General features: G+C 36.2%; 1 pseudogene; it reads right to left on the bottom strand.

Annotated features, from left to right (window-relative positions):
- Window positions 1-1569: 1569 nt before the first annotated feature.
- On the bottom strand, window positions 1570-3544 carry LOC111803056 (annotated as a pseudogene).
- Between the last annotated feature and the right edge of the window lie 13882 nt (window positions 3545-17426).

Below are 17426 nucleotides of genomic sequence, written 5' to 3'. Positions count from 1 at the left end.
AAAAACAAAAATCTTCAACGATCCGTTTCTAACTCGAACTTTTTCAACAAGCTAATTCCTACGAACAAATCGATAATCTAGAACATTGACATGAGGATAATTCTATCGTCCCAATCCTCATCATCCTAGAGAAAATTAGACAAAATCAACGCTTAACATGTGGTATTACACAAATAAATACGAATTTAAAAGTTCGAAATTTGTAATTTAATGGGGTTTTATATGATTCTTAGAGATTACAAATCAAATATTAATATTGATTTTGTTTGGCTTCTTTCATATGAGAATATATTTGACCCTTATCTTGTCAACATTAAAAAAATTGCAACTCTCTATAAGATTAGTTGGACTAAAGTCATGATTTCCAATATATCTCAAACCATCATTAGCTTACCTAATGAATAGAATAAAATAGAAAATGCGATCTAATATAGGACGCTCGTAGAATGAATTTAATCTAACCGACCAAAACAGACAATATCTACTAGCAGTGAGATTGGACGAACTGTCTCTAATAGGTCCGTAAATGTTTAATTTTATGTACAATAGGTTCGTGAATACTTAAAATGTCAAATTTAACTATCGATTTTGTATCTAATAAATTCTTAAGGTGTTTAACATTTTTTTTTTCTTAAATTTACGAATTTATTAGACATAATTAAATTTTATTTTTAATAAGACATTAAACTTTTAATTTGGTATAATTTATAGTTTTTTAAGTTCTAGAAATTTTTAGAATTCCAGAACCTATGAGACGAGGGACTAAACATGTAATTTGACCTAAAATTTTAGCACTATCATCATCTAATTAATCCGCTAGATATTGAACGTCTTTATTATGGCGACACAACTAATAGATCCGCCGGTATTGAACCAACCAAAACTCCAACTTTTGCCAACATGACAACAAGCACAAACTGGCAGCAACGTGTCAATTAAATGTCCAAAGTATCGGTTGCTTCTACTTGTGGTCTTCTTCGACCGCCTTGACGCCTTAATATCAAAGAACTCCTCTCTTCATGTACGTGGGCGCTTAAATCTAACATGTTCTGAAATTTTTTTTTGGGTAGTGTTTGTACATTGTACAATTCCCACTCTTAAAACTTTCATTCATGTCATTCATGTCAATGTAGTGCCATGTCAGGTTCCTTTATACACAAATGGTTAAATACATCAAAATCTCAGATTCAATCAGATTTTGTATCAAGCAAGAACTACTAATTTAGATATTAACACAACTATAAGGACTAATTCGATAATGTTACCATGCATAAGAACCAGAATGTTAAGAACGTCGGGCTAAAATTGAAGTTACATTCTAGTTCAAGCTCTAGTGTATAAGAATCAAAACCAAACTTTACGAGAATTAGTTCAAACTCTACGAAACAGAGCTCTGTGACACTTGCTAAGGATATTAAAATCATACAAGAGAGGCACGTGGCGGACTTGTCTAATCTTACAACTGTCAAAGCTGCATAGCTACACATCAGATGCTACTAGCCGAACATAGCTCAACTAGTTAGAAAGCCGAAGAAAAGGACTAAATCTACACCTAAAACTCAACTCATCTTTTTCTTTTAATTTTTTGTTGTCATGATTATGATTAGGTTGACAAAATCGGGAAGGGAATATTTCCAAGAGAAATATGTATACAGGAAAACCATTCTGATCTCTACATTCCTAAGGAGAGCAGCATGAAGATGGGAAGAAATAAAAATAAAATAAAATGTAAAAATCAAGGAAAATGAAAAGTTTTCTCAAATTATTAACTACACCATGGTGGTAATACCATTGTATCTTGGCCTTGTTCTATCTGGTGAAAGTCCATCTTCCATGGCCTTCCTCTTGTTGTTGTTCGATTGTTGCGGCGGCGTTGGCGGGAGTATTTGCAACTGTTCTTGCTCTTGAGGTAGCGTCGGCAGCAGTGGAATGGATAGCAATCGATCTTGATCTTGCAGCGATGTCGGGACAACCTGCAACGGTATCGATCGTAATCGTTCTTGTTCATGCTGTTCATGTTGTTCATGTTGTTGCTGCTCTGGTGCTTGGGGTTCGCTTGCTGAATCAGGCTGTTCTTCTGATGTTTTGAGTTTGGTTTTCAACATGTGGGGTCTAAGCCGGTTGACATCTGAAAGTCGGACAGGTTTCAAGAAGAATTCCTCTGCTCCTTCTTCTAAGCATCTGTTTCCAATCAGAAAATTTCACCCTTCAATCAGATTCAAATCTCTACGCTAATTATTCTAATAATTCAAGAACGTTACATTCTAATAATTCAAGAACATTTGCATAACGACCCTAAATTTCTACATATTCAGAGTTATGTTGCTACTAAAGTCTCATGCTCATCTCTTAATGCGGAAACAGAACATCATTTATAAGATAAACTTTGAAAACGTTCAGAACAAGTTCAAACTTCTAGAAAACGCTAATTATTCTCAAGAACATTTGCATCATAATCATCATCATGATCTACCTATTGATTCTTGCAGGAACATTCTCAGATGACATAATCACAACGGGAATGTTTCTCAGAGCTTTAGACCCCTGCAAAACCAGAGAAACTCCTTCAGAAACACTTCCCAGGTTCAGTTTGTTTGAATGGAAAATATAATTTTGTCAGAATTTCTTGGATAATGTTTACCAAAAATGAAACGAAATCTCAAAATCTCTAGATACAACAAGGACCCAGATAGTAAAAATCTAATTTAGGCATCGGAAAAGCAAATTTCCCTTCAGAGGCATTTTAACAAACACTTGGTGTGCAGTACAGAACATAAAGGTATCAAAAGGCAGAAGATGAAGCAAAATACCTTGATCTTCTTCAACAAATCATACCCAGTCATCTNAAAAAAAAAAAAAAAAAAAAAAAAAAAAAAAAAAAAAAAAAAAAAAAGTGAACAAACAAGAAATCCACCACAAATTGAAAACCCAGAACGGAAAAACGTGTAGAAACATTGAGAAACTCCAGATCAAAAGGCAAGATAAGAAACAAACCTGATGATGATGATGATGGTTAGATGCAAGAGAAGGAATCGAGTTATTTCCGGAGTCATATCCCAAGAACTCCAAAGCTTTACTCCCAGAATCAACCGTAGTAACTGCGATAGAAGAAGGCACAAAAACGCATAAGAAAAACAAAAAGAAAATCCTCAAATTCCCCCCCAAAAAAAAAACAGGATTCGATTCATCCAGTGTGCATACCTTGATAAGAGGAGGTTTTGAGGAGCCTTTCAATCAATTTCCGGTCGATGACGCTATCATCGACGGCAAGAACATGGAATTTGGAGTCGGAAACCATGCCCATTGCAGCAACAGAAGATCCCATACACAGGGAAGGTGAAGAAGAAGAAGGGGATTTTTCAGAGAGAGGGTTGAGAGAAATGAAGAATGGTGGATGAAGAAGAAGGAGAAGGAGGTGAAGATGAGAAGAGATGAATAGCTTTGTACTGAAAACAAAGACCCACCAAAATCCACATCCCACAAAGCAAGATCCGACCAGATTTCCTCACCAAATCTTGCAATATTTTTCCAACATGATATACTTTGAATTACAAGGCAACCAATATTAACCCCCCTTCGAAGAAAATAAAAATTAAAAAAATTAAAAATTAAAAAAACCATTTTTTCCCATATAATATTGAACCAAAATCTTTTATTTTTCAAACCTCTAGGATTCTCTTTCTTTCNTTTTTTTTTTTTTTTTTTTTTTTTTTTTTTTTTTTTTTTTTTTTTTTTGAGGGGAACGAGTGTCAAGTGAGGATGCTGACCGGGAGTGAATTGTAAGATCCCGAAAGGGTGTAGAAACTTCTTCCTATCAGACTCGTTTTAAAAACTTTGAGGGGAGGCCCGAAAGGGACAACTCAAATAAGACAATATCTGTTAGTGGTGGGCTTGTGGGGTTACAAATGGTATTAAAGTCAGACACCGGACAGTATGTCAGTGAGGACGCTGAGCCCCGAGGGGGATGGACAACGGACGGTGTGCCAACGAGGACGTTGAGGGCCGAAGGGATGGACAACAGGTAGTGTACCAGCGATGACACTAGAGCTCGAAGGGGGATGGATTGTGAGGTCCCTTGGAGCATGGATATTGAGCAGTGTGCCAGCGAGAATGTTGGGAATCCTTGGGGGCATGGACATTAGGCAATGTGTCAGCAAGGACGCTGGGCCCTGAAGGGAGTGGATTGTGAGGTCCCTTGGGGCATGGACATCGAGCAGTGTGCCAATAAGAACGCTGAGGTGGATTGTGAGATCTCATATCCATTGTTGAGAGGAAGCCCAAAAGGAAAAGCCTAAAGAGGACAATATCTACTAGCAGTAGGATTTGATTCTCACTGTATGACTTAATTGACCTAATATTATCTCTTCTCTCATGAGCGGTTATCGATGGATAGCTCGATGGATAAAATGGTAATTACCATTTCAATAGTTGATGGTTCGATCTTATTTCTATAATGTTAATAGAATTGTCGGGAATATTATTGGAAAAATATAAATTAGTACGTGAATCTTAATATAACTTAAATGGTAAGAATTAGTCTGTAAATCAACTTTACTTTTTTAATTATAAATATATATATTTTAAAATAAAGATTATTTCTTTATTTCTTTAACAAAAAGGGGTAGCCATTGACATTTTAGGGGAATATAAANATTTCTGTAAGAGAAATTTTTTTTTTTTTTTTTCTTTCTTTATTTTATTTAATTTTTAATTTTAAAAAAAAATGAAATTATAATGTTATGAAATGAAAAGGAAAGGAAGGAGAGAGGGTTGGACCCACCCAAATGAAAGTACATACAGTTGATGTCAGAAAATGGTTTTTTTTTTTTTTTTTTTNGTAAAAATAAATAAATAAAGAGTGGGTAATTATTAATAAAGGGAGAAAATTACCATGATGTTTGAGAAGGTAAAAGAGAAGGCAATTTCATTTTATTCTTTTTTTTTTTTTAAAAAAAAGATATGCTTTTTCAATTAATGTGTTTGTCAAAAAGGTAATTTGAATGGATTGAAATTAGAGTCTATATTCTTTATTTTTATTATTTATTTTCTTCTTCTTCTACGACTCGTCGTCTTTAAATCAGTGAATATGTTGACTAATTTTTATGTTCTAGAGTAACGTTCAGCTAGGGTTCATATGACTCGATAATCTAACTAACCCCTTTGAACTATCTAATTCGAATTATAAAGATTGGGTTGAGTTTGAATTTTTAAAAAATTAAAAATTTGAGTCGATTNTTTTTTTTGTCAAGTCAACCAAACCTAAAACGAAGCGAGTTACGTTTGAATTAAACTTGGAGATGGAAGTTTTCTTTCGTTTCTCGATGGTAAATGTCAAGAATGCTAGTTCCTAAGGCAACATGAATCTCATAACCTTAACCATCGGACTCCAACCTTAACAAATTGACAACTTTCTAACCGTTCTCTATCAACTAGCTGAGATTTTCAAGATGCTAGCACAATTGATCTTGAGGGCAGACATCGAAAAGCCCTGACTATCCTGAATATCCTCTTCCCCTCACCTCAACGTAAAAATAGGGTTATAACTCAACTCTACTTTTAAGATTAATATGGAAATGAAGTTGGATTGGAGAAACCTTAGATCAGCTCGAAATTTTAGGTTGGTTGGATTGATCATCCGAACAATCTAAATATAATTCACAATCCAACCTAATTCAACTCTCTACGTGAGATCCCGCATCAGTTGGAAATGCGAACACAAAACATTCTTCATAAGTGTGTGGAAACCTCTCTCTAGCATACGCGTTTTAAAACAGTGAAGCTGACAACGACATGTAATGGGTCAACGTAGACAGTACATGCTGGCGGTGGGCTTGGGCTGAAGTGGATAATACTGCTAGTAGTGAGCTTAGGCTGAAGCGGACAGTATCCGATAGCAGTAGGCTTGAGATGTAACCCTTTTTTTAATATTTATTTTAAAAATTTTGGTTAAATAAAAAAAACAAAATAATTAAAGAATAAGACATAAATGTGTATTCCTTTCACATAGATTTTATTTGGACCACTAGGATTTATTATTAAAGAGCTATAAATAATTTAATAAATTCAAATATCTCTCAACTAAATATGAATACATTTATTTATTTATTTTAATTATGGAACAAGTTTGCTTTGCTGGCTTTATAAATTAATTACAATTTAGGGAGCATTGAATTTTCCTTTAATTTTAATTTTAATTTTAATACAATTTATTTTATTAATATTTGCATGTGACTCAAGATGGTTTTTCTCTGTTTCCTAGAAACCTAATTTATTTATATTAACTTTAAAAAATTACTTAATTTTTTTAAATTATTGTTTAATTATGTTTTTTTTTTAAATATTATACTGGATGATAAACTTATTTTATTTTATGACTTTAACAATTATGAGTTAATTCATTTTATTAATTAATAATAATATTTGAAAAGTTATTTTTAATTCACATTTGAATAATAAAATAACATGAAATTTATTACACATGAAGTAAGTTTTGGGGTCGGGGAATAAAAATGCATGCAATCATAATTAGGAACCTGTCATTTAAAACCATCGTAGAGATGACCTCTAGTCCAAACAACTTGGATGTTAATACTTCTCTATACACGGACCCACACATGCGAGTGTGAGCCTACTCGAGCACGCACACCCCCTGGGCCTGCATGGTCGGGCTAGTTGACTGTAGTCGTACGTCTGGAGGTACAACAAACCCTCGAATATCATGCAAGGCATGATGATGATGATCATCATCATAGTGTACGCATCCATATTCATCATAAAAGGAGAAGTATCCCGATGTAAATGAACATATAATATGTATGAGATCTCTAGACTTTTTATCTTAAATCAATCATGTGACACAAACTCACATCCTTCACATATTACTCTAGATAACATGCATGCATAAGTTTCCTACCTTCATCATTTATACCATCACTCAAGGCTTGTGTATCATAAAACTCTTAATTATAATGCAACATGAGATCTCATACATGCACATCATCGTAATGAGATATCATCATACTATATCATATCACCATTATACAACTCATGTCATCATATCATAATGCATCATTCTCCTAATGTATCATAGCATCATAGTACATCAGACCATCATAATATCATATCATCATCGTAACAAATCATAATATCATATCAACATACATGATACATACAAGGGCTACTGGGCACGTGTCATTATACATAAGACAAGTCTTTCTATCGAGTCAGTAGTAGGACCACTTACTTGGATGGTCTTAGCTGATGTTTCCTTTCTTATATCGAGGCTTCACCTATTTGAATATTCACTCAATAGTCTTAGTAAAAGTCGAATTTCTAACTTAATTTAATTTAAAACTAATAAAAACGACTCATACTAACCTTAATTGCCTTAAATAAGGTCAAAATTAGCTCTAGAAGGGTAAAAAACATAGGCAATGATGTCCAAATATAAGACTCGAGCTAAATAAGCCAAATTTGAGCCGTAGATTCACCGAGCAACAACCAGAGTTCAGCCAAGCCGAATGAGCCAAGTGAACTAAAGAGTCGACATGTGCCACACACATGTAGGGGCAGGAGCGCGTGTGGGTCGTCGAGTAGGTCGGGTTGTGCTCTTAAGGAAGGTATTATAAAGCGACGTGAACACAAGTGCGTCCTCTTGTGTACTTGTGGTTATTGGTCCTTTGCCACCACGCGTGTGATGTTCTTTGTAGTGGGTTCAAATGAATCCCTCGGTCTCACCGGTGTTTCACTCCGATGAAGAATCATTCATCCACCGTCACCTTCTCTCGGTATCTCACGCTTTCAGATATCATGAAAGCATTGAGTGGCAGAGTGGGATTGAAGGTGGTTTTACAAGAAGAGTGAGGGGTTGGGTCGTGCGGGTAGATCATGGCCCTCGCTGGAAATTGCGAGATTTCTGATGAGGTTGACCATTTTTTTTTTCAATCTATTACATTATATATCCCTTAAAATAACTTTCTTTCTCGAAAGTGTCAAACTCTTGTATCAATTCGGGGTATTTCTCTCTTATCTTATCTTCCCGTTTCCACGTGGTCTCTTTTATTTTGTGGTTCTACCATAGTACCTTGACAAAGGAATTATCCCTGGTGCATAGGGCTTTCATTTCATGAGCTAGGACGCTTATAAGCTTTTCCTTGTAACTCAAGTCCTCGTCAATCTGAAGGGGCTCATAGTATATTACATGAGTAGGGTTCATTATATATTTTCTAAGCATTGACACATGAAAATACATCGTGTACACTTGAGAAGGAGGGTGGTAGGGCCAGCCTATATTCTCTCTAGAATTTTGAAAGGTCTAATTAAGCGAGGAGTTAACTTGCCCTTACGCCCGTATCTCAAAACACTTTTCATTGGAGCCACTCTCAAGAATACCATATCCTCTACTTAGAATTCTAAGCAAGTTGGATGAACCAACTTGGTATTCAATAGACAGAGTCTGAACAAGTTGGTAATTGTCACTCCTGTTATCATTGGATTCTTATTTCTTTTTAGGCTTGCCTCTGGGCCTCTTTGGTTGTGATGACAAGCTCGATGTCCCATTTTTCTTGTGCCTTTGTGATCTTCCTATAGGCCTCTTTGGTCAAGGTGATAAGTCTAATGAAGCGCACTAACTTGTAGGTTGCTCTTCATTCACTAAAGTAGCCTCAGGTATCTTCTTAGCTCTATTCTTTGATTCCTTCTTCTCTTGATTTAATGGTTTCTTCTTCAATTTCATGCCGCCAATGCCAATAGACGGTTCCAAAAGATTTTGATGGTCTTTCATTAGTATCTTATAGAAGCGATTTTGCGATCATTTTACCTTCAACAATAGGGCTCCGTTTCTGTCAAAGATCTTGAGGAACGAGCTCACTAACCCTACTGTCATTTGATTAAGGCTAATAATATTAATCTTCAATACTTTGGTTAGTAGACGTTGATCTCCATTCTTGCATTGAAACAAGATGAATCATTTGACTTCAATCAGACAATTGACTTGTCGCACAACTTCACGTTTCCAATGAGCTTCTCATCAAGCTCCTTGAACTTTGTTTGATCTTTGGTCATACCGCCATCTAGGTACCACATGTTGGTCTCCACTTGGTCTTCTCCATCTCTGAGGAGGATTGCTATAACCTTCTATTCGTTGAGCATCAAGACGTTAGGCATCTTCTCGGTCAACGTCAATGCAAGCTCTTCATCAAGTGTGAGTTTGAGTCTATCTGTATGAAAGATGGTGAATAAATAGAGGACTTTGTCATGAAGTTAACGACGATCGTAACCAACATCTATTCATTAGGCTACAGGGTGGAGTAGATCTCCATCGTCAAGAATTTTCTTCAAGCCACCCCTTTGAGATTCATGAAGATCTTTACCTCCATCAAGCACTTTGACAACCTCAAGAACATGTTAGTTGAGGAGATTGTTGGTTATCTAAGGTACATGAGGAGACTTCATGACTATAATGATAAAGAGGAAAAGACGTACCTCTTACTCACACGAAGAGTGGCTCAAACGGACAAAAAATAAAGATTCAATTGATTCTTTTTTTTAGGTACAAAGGACACAATGGCCACAACAAGAAAAGCAGAGCTCGTGGACTTAGATGCAGTAGTGGTCATGGACGTGGTGGCAGATGAGGCCGTGAAAATATCTCACAAACTCATGACTATGCCTACCCCTAAAAGCACAAAAGCATGATCAAGTGTTACTCTTGTGGAAAGTACAGGCATTATGTTGCGTAGTGCTGTAACAAGAAGTGTGATAAGGAGGCAAACTTCATATTCACGCATGACGAAGAGCCTGCATTGATGTTGTCGAGAAAATGCCTAACCTCTTAATGCTCAATGAAGATAAGGTTATGGTGAACCTCCTCGTAGATGGAGAAGACTGAGAGGAGACCAACATATGGTACATGGACAATGAAGCGAGAAACCACATGACCGAAGATTGAGTAAAGTTCAAGGAGCTTGGTGAGAAGATTATTGAAAATAAGTTTTGCGATAGATCAATTATATCAGTCTAAAACAAATGATCCATCTTGTTCCAATGAAAGAATGAAATTTAATGCTTACGACCTGTTGATGAGGAGTTAGTTGGGTTTTTCTTCAAGATATTCGACAGAAATGGAGGCCTAATCGGGTTGTTCCTCAAGATGTTTGATAGAAACGGAGGCCTGTTGACGAGGGTAAAAACAACCACAAACTGCCTCTATAAGATACTAATAAAAGACTATCAACATATTCTAGAAGCCTCATTGGCATTAACAGAAAGAAAGGGAAGAATAAGCTAGTCCGTTCATATAAGATACTAATAAAAGACCATCAACATCTTCTATAAGCCTCCATAAGGGAAGAATAAACTAGTCATTCCTATCAATTTTGACATGTTCCTCTCTTTTGTTTCTTTCCATCAATTTTGAGGGATTTTTTAACATGTTCTTCTAAAGGGACCTCCACAATGGTATGCTATTATCTATTTTGAGCATAGACTCTCGTGGTTATGTTTTTCCTCATATTAATCAAGGTGATGTTCCTTATCTATAAACTCATGATCTTCTCCCTAATTAGGGGACTACTTCTCTTTATGTCTTGTTTGAGCTGGAGAGTCGATTCAAATCAATATTTCTACTTGCAAAGCAATCTACTATCCTATGTGCTGAGGATAAATAGCCTTCCATTACGGTTTACCATATGCATCATATTTGATCCTTGATTATAGGCTAATATCGTGTATTATTAAGGAAAATTAGCATTCATTTACGGTTTACCATATGTATCATATCTGACCCTTGATCATAAGCTAATATCGTATATCCATTTATTGCTCTTTCTACTTTATTTGTAATTTATTTGGTTCTGTGAATGATTACAAATAGAGAACTTTCACCACCATTCAAATACGCCCCTCAAGATACTTCCCACATTTGCCACACAAAAGCTTGTCAATGCTCTAGATTTGCTAATAATCAAATTGACAACTTGACGTTGACCGCAAAGACTTCGAACAAAGCTACTCACCTAGAGCGTTCTAGGGACATACATATCTATCAACACTTCTACTCGAAGGGTCGCTACATACTCTACTGGAGCTAGGACTGATACCATACGTTAAATTTCTTCTCTCAGACCCATAATAAATTATTATGCTATCTTTACTTCAGTATCAACGAGTTTATGAGTGAAAGAAGACAACCTTTGTATCTTTAGATAATATTCTCGGAAGAAAGTTTCGTTATAGTATAACGACGTGGAACGATCATTGGCTAAGAAATTTAATTAAATTGAAATTTAGAATAAAAGAAATAGTGTAAAATGTTTAAGAAATAAATAGAAGGAGAGTACTTGAGTTGGAAGACGAAAAATAAAAAGCTTTTGGTGGTGGAGAGAGAAAGGGGAAGAAAGTAAGTGGGCATATGCTTACCCATTTGTTTTTATATTTAATTCAAAAGATTCCCCGACAANAAGTGGGCATATGCTTACCCATTTGTTTTTATATTTAATTCAAAAGATTCCCCGACAAAACCCCCATTTCTTACTCTACACCCTCTCACACTTGATCCTCGCTCCCAACCTTTTTATATTAATATTTATTTTTTTATTTATATTTTCAAGAAATTTCATTTCTTTTAACGTATGCCTGATCTCCTGCTGCTCCCCTCCATGGACCACCATGCTCCTTAACCCTTTGTTTGTTTTGCAACATGCCTTGGACAAACATGACCGTGACATCCTCCCCCTCTCAATTGGTTGACGTCCCTGTCAACCGACTTGAACAAGCAAGACTAGGACATTTGTCATGCGACCATAGGCAACATGCTTTGGACAAGCATGACCGTGACATCAGTTGAGGGTTGTTCAATTAAAATCGTATTTGTGTACAATACATGATATATTAATAATTAAAATTTACAGATCATAATGCATTAGTAACCTCGTTTGAAAATTTTAAATATTGTTAATTTCTTTTTAAAGTAGGGTAAGGTGGGGTTATATTATAACCTTATTTATAGATTGGCTGTGTTGACGCGACCAAAAAAATGTCAACCCACAAATGGAACCAATTTTTTTAGTTTCCAAAAATTCAACCCAACCTAAATCGAAAAAAAATCTAACCCAACCCAACTTTTATGATTAGGGTTAGATAGTCAGAGTTGGTCGAGTTATCGGATCATATGAACACCCGTAATAATATTGGGTAGACTTCGGATTAAATTTATTTTTTTATTAAAAAAGAAGAAAGCAATTTCAATCCATTCAACCTTAAAAGTACTAGGAAGATTTTTGAAATCTTTTATCCGCGTGAATTAACTTATCTGATCAATCACACTAATAGTTCACACCGTCAACCTTTAAAATGATATTAGTGTCTTATCTACTAAGTTATACTTAGTGCACGGTGAAAATAACAAATTAATAGCTTAAAAATTTAGGTATAGATGGAGTTTAATAGAGTTTCAACATAGCTTCCTTTTTCTTTACGGATTGCTTTGTCAAGCCTCTCCTTCTTCTTTGTGTTTCACACAATTAGTAGTAGCTTCTCGAGCAATAGCTTAGTGACTACAACGAAATCATTAACTGACTTGCCTTGGTTGGAATGTTTTCTTTATTCCTTTCCTTAAGCAAAGGAGTCAAAGACATCTCTAACAATTGAATAGTGTAGTTTCGTAGCCAAGTCATATACTGACCAGGGCTGAATCAATAGGTCAAGAGTTTGAAGAGGTGAGTTATATGCTACTATGTGTCATAATTGCACTCTTACGACAGGACAATGATTGTGTAACACTTATTTTTACTTAGCGAACAAGTCAGTCGTGAGCAATTTGGACTTCGTGGACAACGTTGGCGTATGCTCTAGCTTCAAGTCACGTTTGAGAGAAATGTTTTGGAAAACGTGAGCAGGGAAATACGTTGAAAATCATTTGAAAAAAAAAAACAATGTTATAAGCTAAAAGCGATTAGGCAATAACAACGATTTTGATAGCATATAACCTATAGTAAATTTTTGGGCATCTTAGGTTTGACAGGTGTAGACATGATTTTGGTGAACAGACATAGGTTTATCTAAGATGAAAGCATGCAAAATGGGTTTGGAACGGGAATGCAGTCATAGACAACACGCACTGGACAAGCATGACCGAGACATCCGACATGTAGTAATAAACAACACACCTTGAACAAACATGACCGTGACACTATGTGTCGAGTGAGATTCCACTCATTTTTAGTCGAGATTATAACGGATAAAAAAAAGAAAGAAATCTTGGACAAGATCCCAAGATCACCAACCTGCAATGCTAAGATTCTAACAGGTTTTGTCCACCTCTTAGGAACCTTTGCACGTTCTACTTTCATTTTTCTCATCATCATATTTGCCCCTACCAATGTTTTTTCTCCATTTTTGGTCAATTCATCACAACTAATATATCTCTAATATTCCCTTTTTTTAATTCAAATTTCCTAACTTTTTAGTTTACGTTATCGTTTTTGTGATTCATAAGGGTGTTAAAAAAATCTGATGATTCGAAAATCTCGATCAACCCAATTCAACCCGTAAGGTTTGCGTTCTGTTATGAACTCATTTGGGTTGAATTAGATTCAAATAAATGAAAGACGGTATAAATTGGGTTGGGTTTGGTTCATTATTTAATAAGAGTTGTTTGAGTTGAAAAAATTTACAATCGGACTCGACCTAACCCAACCCACGAACACTCCTACTTATTAATTAATAGTTGACGTAGAATGATGTTTGAAGTCATGTGTAATGAGTTCCTACAATTTAATTTGAAAAAAAAAACATTAGTATCAATCAATTCACATAATGCCTCGTTCTCGTTCTATTGACTACGAGTTATGATTAATTTTAATTTTAATTATGATTAAGAAAAACAAAATTAGGAGACAAAAAGGGATAGAGGGTCTCTCCTAAAGCCTCACATAAAATTGATGCTCTTTAGAAAAAATTTCACACATTTTGGGATATGAAAAAAAAGAAGAAAAAAGCTCGAGTGCCGAGATTCTACCTTGGTTAAAGGGGGAAACAAAACATTTCTTACAAGTGTATAGAAACCTCTTCTTAACAAACGCGTTTTAAAACCATGAGGCTGACAGCGATACATAATGGGATAAAGCAGAACAAAACATTTCTTATAAATGTATAGAAGTCTTTTCCCAACAGAGAAGCTAACAGCGATACATAATGGGATGAAACGGAACAGAACATTTCTTATAAAGGTATAGAAGCTTCTTCCTAGCAGACACGTTTTAAAACCGTGAGGCTGACGGCTATACATAACGAATTAGACAATATTTAGTAGCGATGGACTTGGACGGTTACCCGTGAAGATTGAAAATTCAAAACTTTAGTGGAGAGAGAAAGGAGGAGAGAGAGAGAGAGAGAGGAAGGGGCAATGGTAAGGCAACCACATGGGGTTTGCCACAGACAATTTGAAAGGCATAGTACTGATTGGCATTGGCTTTTTAGCAAACATATATGGTCCCAATTTTTCCCTTGTCTTAGGGCTTTCTCTTTCATACATGGTCCTCTCTCTCTCTCCTTCCTTTTCTATTGTTTTTTCTCTCTCAACTTTTTAAATTTTCATTTTTATCATCAATTCCTTTTTTGAAACGTTACATTCCTATGTTCGGTCAGGTAGTTAGGTTAGAGTCATTCTACATCAGTTGAAGAGGAGAACGAAACATTTTTTTTTATAAAGGTGTGAAAGTCTCTCCCTAACACGAGGTTGGCGATGATATGTAACGAGCAAAAACAGATAATATCTACTAGCGGTGGACTTGAGTTGTTACAAATAATAATTCTGTTTTTAGACATCCAACTGGTTGAATAGTTATTTGGTTCACGTGTTTTCACTCTCGAGAAAATCTTAAATCTTCCCTCTCAAAAATAAAATTAGGGTTTTATTTCTATTTCAAATTAGAAATGTAATAAAAAAATAATTAATCGTATATACGATTGCTCCCTGTGTCAATCAAATTACTTAAAGGAAGCCTCGTGGGTTGCTCGGTGAATCTTATCATATAGTTTTGGGTTGTAATTTAAAGTTGAGTTCATTTCTTTGGTCGAGTAGTTCGGGTTCATTCTTTACCACGGTTTTTTTTTTTTTTTTTTTTTTTGGCAACTTTAAGTTCGATTTATTTTTGTAGGTTGTGTAGTTTAGAACTATCTTTCTAATCACGTGTTTTTTTCTTAGAAAGTGATTTATCAATATATATATATATATATGCACAAGCGATGTTCAATCACACATGCTGCCTGCGCATGTATGTTCAATCGTTTGCGACACATCTAACTTGCTTCTACACTAGGCCAAGTCGTTCGGCTTGACCTTTCCTTGCTCGGGGCCAAGGTCTCTCAATGCAACGTCGCATCTCATCTTGTCATCTTGATCTCCATCGACATGATTCATATGTCTTGACGCCATCCTGAGTCTCTGGGTGTCGTGGGCCATCACAACTCGCTCGGACATGCCATCAAGAACGGGCCCGCGTGTCGCTCATTTCATTGAGACTTCCCGAACATCCATCCATCCGGATTCTATCGAGGCATTGGTCCTCCCGTACCCATGTCATTTACGGATACCGTGCCGGATAACGAGTGTATGTAGCAACCTCCAACACGCAGACTATATACACCACAAGAATATTTTTCAAATGATCTCTAGTTCCAACAATTCGTGTTTTCCTATTTCGTCCCCACATTCTAGTGACATGCACCATTTTCCATATAAGGCCTCGAGTGGTGCCATACCAATAGTTGCCTGTAAACTATATTGTATGCGAATTCCATGAGGTGCAACTTGGAGTCTTAAGTGCCTGCAAAGTCCACCATGCAGGCATGCAATATATCTTCCAATGTTGGTTCAAACGCTCGCTATATCCATCTGTTAGTGGGTGAAAGATAGTACTAAAGCCAAGTCGAGTATCCAATGCTTTCTAAAGACCATGTCAAAAGGTCTACATAAAAATGGGTAAAATGGGTCTCAATTTGACACGATCAACGCTAGCACTCCATTTAGTCTAATGATCTCCCTCATTTATAATTGTGTCCAATTGTCCAATGTATTAGTAGCCTTCGCAAGCAAGAAGTTAGCAAACTTGGTAAGTCTGTCGATGATTAACCATATTACCGTACATTCTTTCAGCGTTTTGGGCAGACCTACGATAAAATTCGTTGCTATATTTTCTCATTTTCATTTAGCATGCTTAAAGGTCGTAACAACCTTATTGTCCTTTCCCTGGGTGCCTTTACCTATTAGCATACTAGACAATTACAAACTCTGCTATGTAATTTTTTATACAGTGTCATTAGTAGTATTGTTTCAAGTCTTGGTACATCTTAGTACCACATGGGTGCATGAAAAGCAGTGATCTGTGAGGTTTCATTAATATCTCATTCCTCATCCCTTCACCCATTGACAAACATAACCGTCCTTGACACAACAATCTATTGTCTATGAATTAGGGAAAACTGTCAATAGATCTTGATGTGAGCTAGCTTATTATCCTAGTCAAGTTGGGATCCCCTATTGGAAATCTATAATTCGCTTTCTTAGCATAAGTCGGACTGTGAGCTAGGCCATTTGTGCCCTAGCCCCTCCAACCATAACTACTCTCTCTACTTATTCCAAATCAGCTTACATTTGTAGTTATCCCCTAATCATAGCTGACGAGTGAGTTGTCTTCTTACTTAGTGTCACATTCGTACTTTTTCAACCGTACGACGTTGTGATCTTGACATGCTCACAACCAGCCTTAAGAAAAATTCAAATCCCATATTTATTTTTTTCTCATTTTTATGGTTTTATTGGACCTTAGACGAGGCTTGGCTTTCCCACCGACCATCACTTGTGTGGAATTCAAGCTTATTCGGCCACACATGTTGCCTGCACGTGCATGTTTAATCATCTACGACACAGTCGACTTGCCTCTACAATAGCCTAAGTCATTTGACTCGACCTTGTCTTTGCTTGGGGTCAAGGTCTTTTCTGTCCAATGTCACATGTAACATCATCTTGGTTCCCAACTAACATGACCTATAGGCTTGACACCATCCCAAGTCACAAGATTTCGTCGGCCATCACAACTCACTTGGTCATGTCATCAAGAACGAGCCCACGTGTTGATTATAGCATCAGGACATCCCAAAAATCCATCCATCTAAGTTCAATTGAGGCATTGGCCCTCTCGTGTCCATGCATGTTATTTATGAATTTTATACTAGATAATGGGTGCATAATCCAACCTCCGACACATGAGCTTGGTTGCAATTCGGGCAACCCATGTCTGATACAATCCTTGAAAAACTCATTTAAAAGAAAGTCACTCAAGACCCTTGTCTTACAACATTCACCCTCATTGTGACGTATGTATGTGCCACATAGTAGATTGCTAAGGCCACAAGGCTCGGGGGGG

The sequence above is a fragment of the Cucurbita pepo genome, chromosome LG10 (genome assembly GCF_002806865.2).
Source record: "Cucurbita pepo subsp. pepo cultivar mu-cu-16 chromosome LG10, ASM280686v2, whole genome shotgun sequence".
In the NCBI taxonomy this organism is placed as follows: Eukaryota; Viridiplantae; Streptophyta; class Magnoliopsida; order Cucurbitales; family Cucurbitaceae; genus Cucurbita; species Cucurbita pepo.
This window is presented reverse-complemented; position numbering and strand designations above follow the sequence as displayed.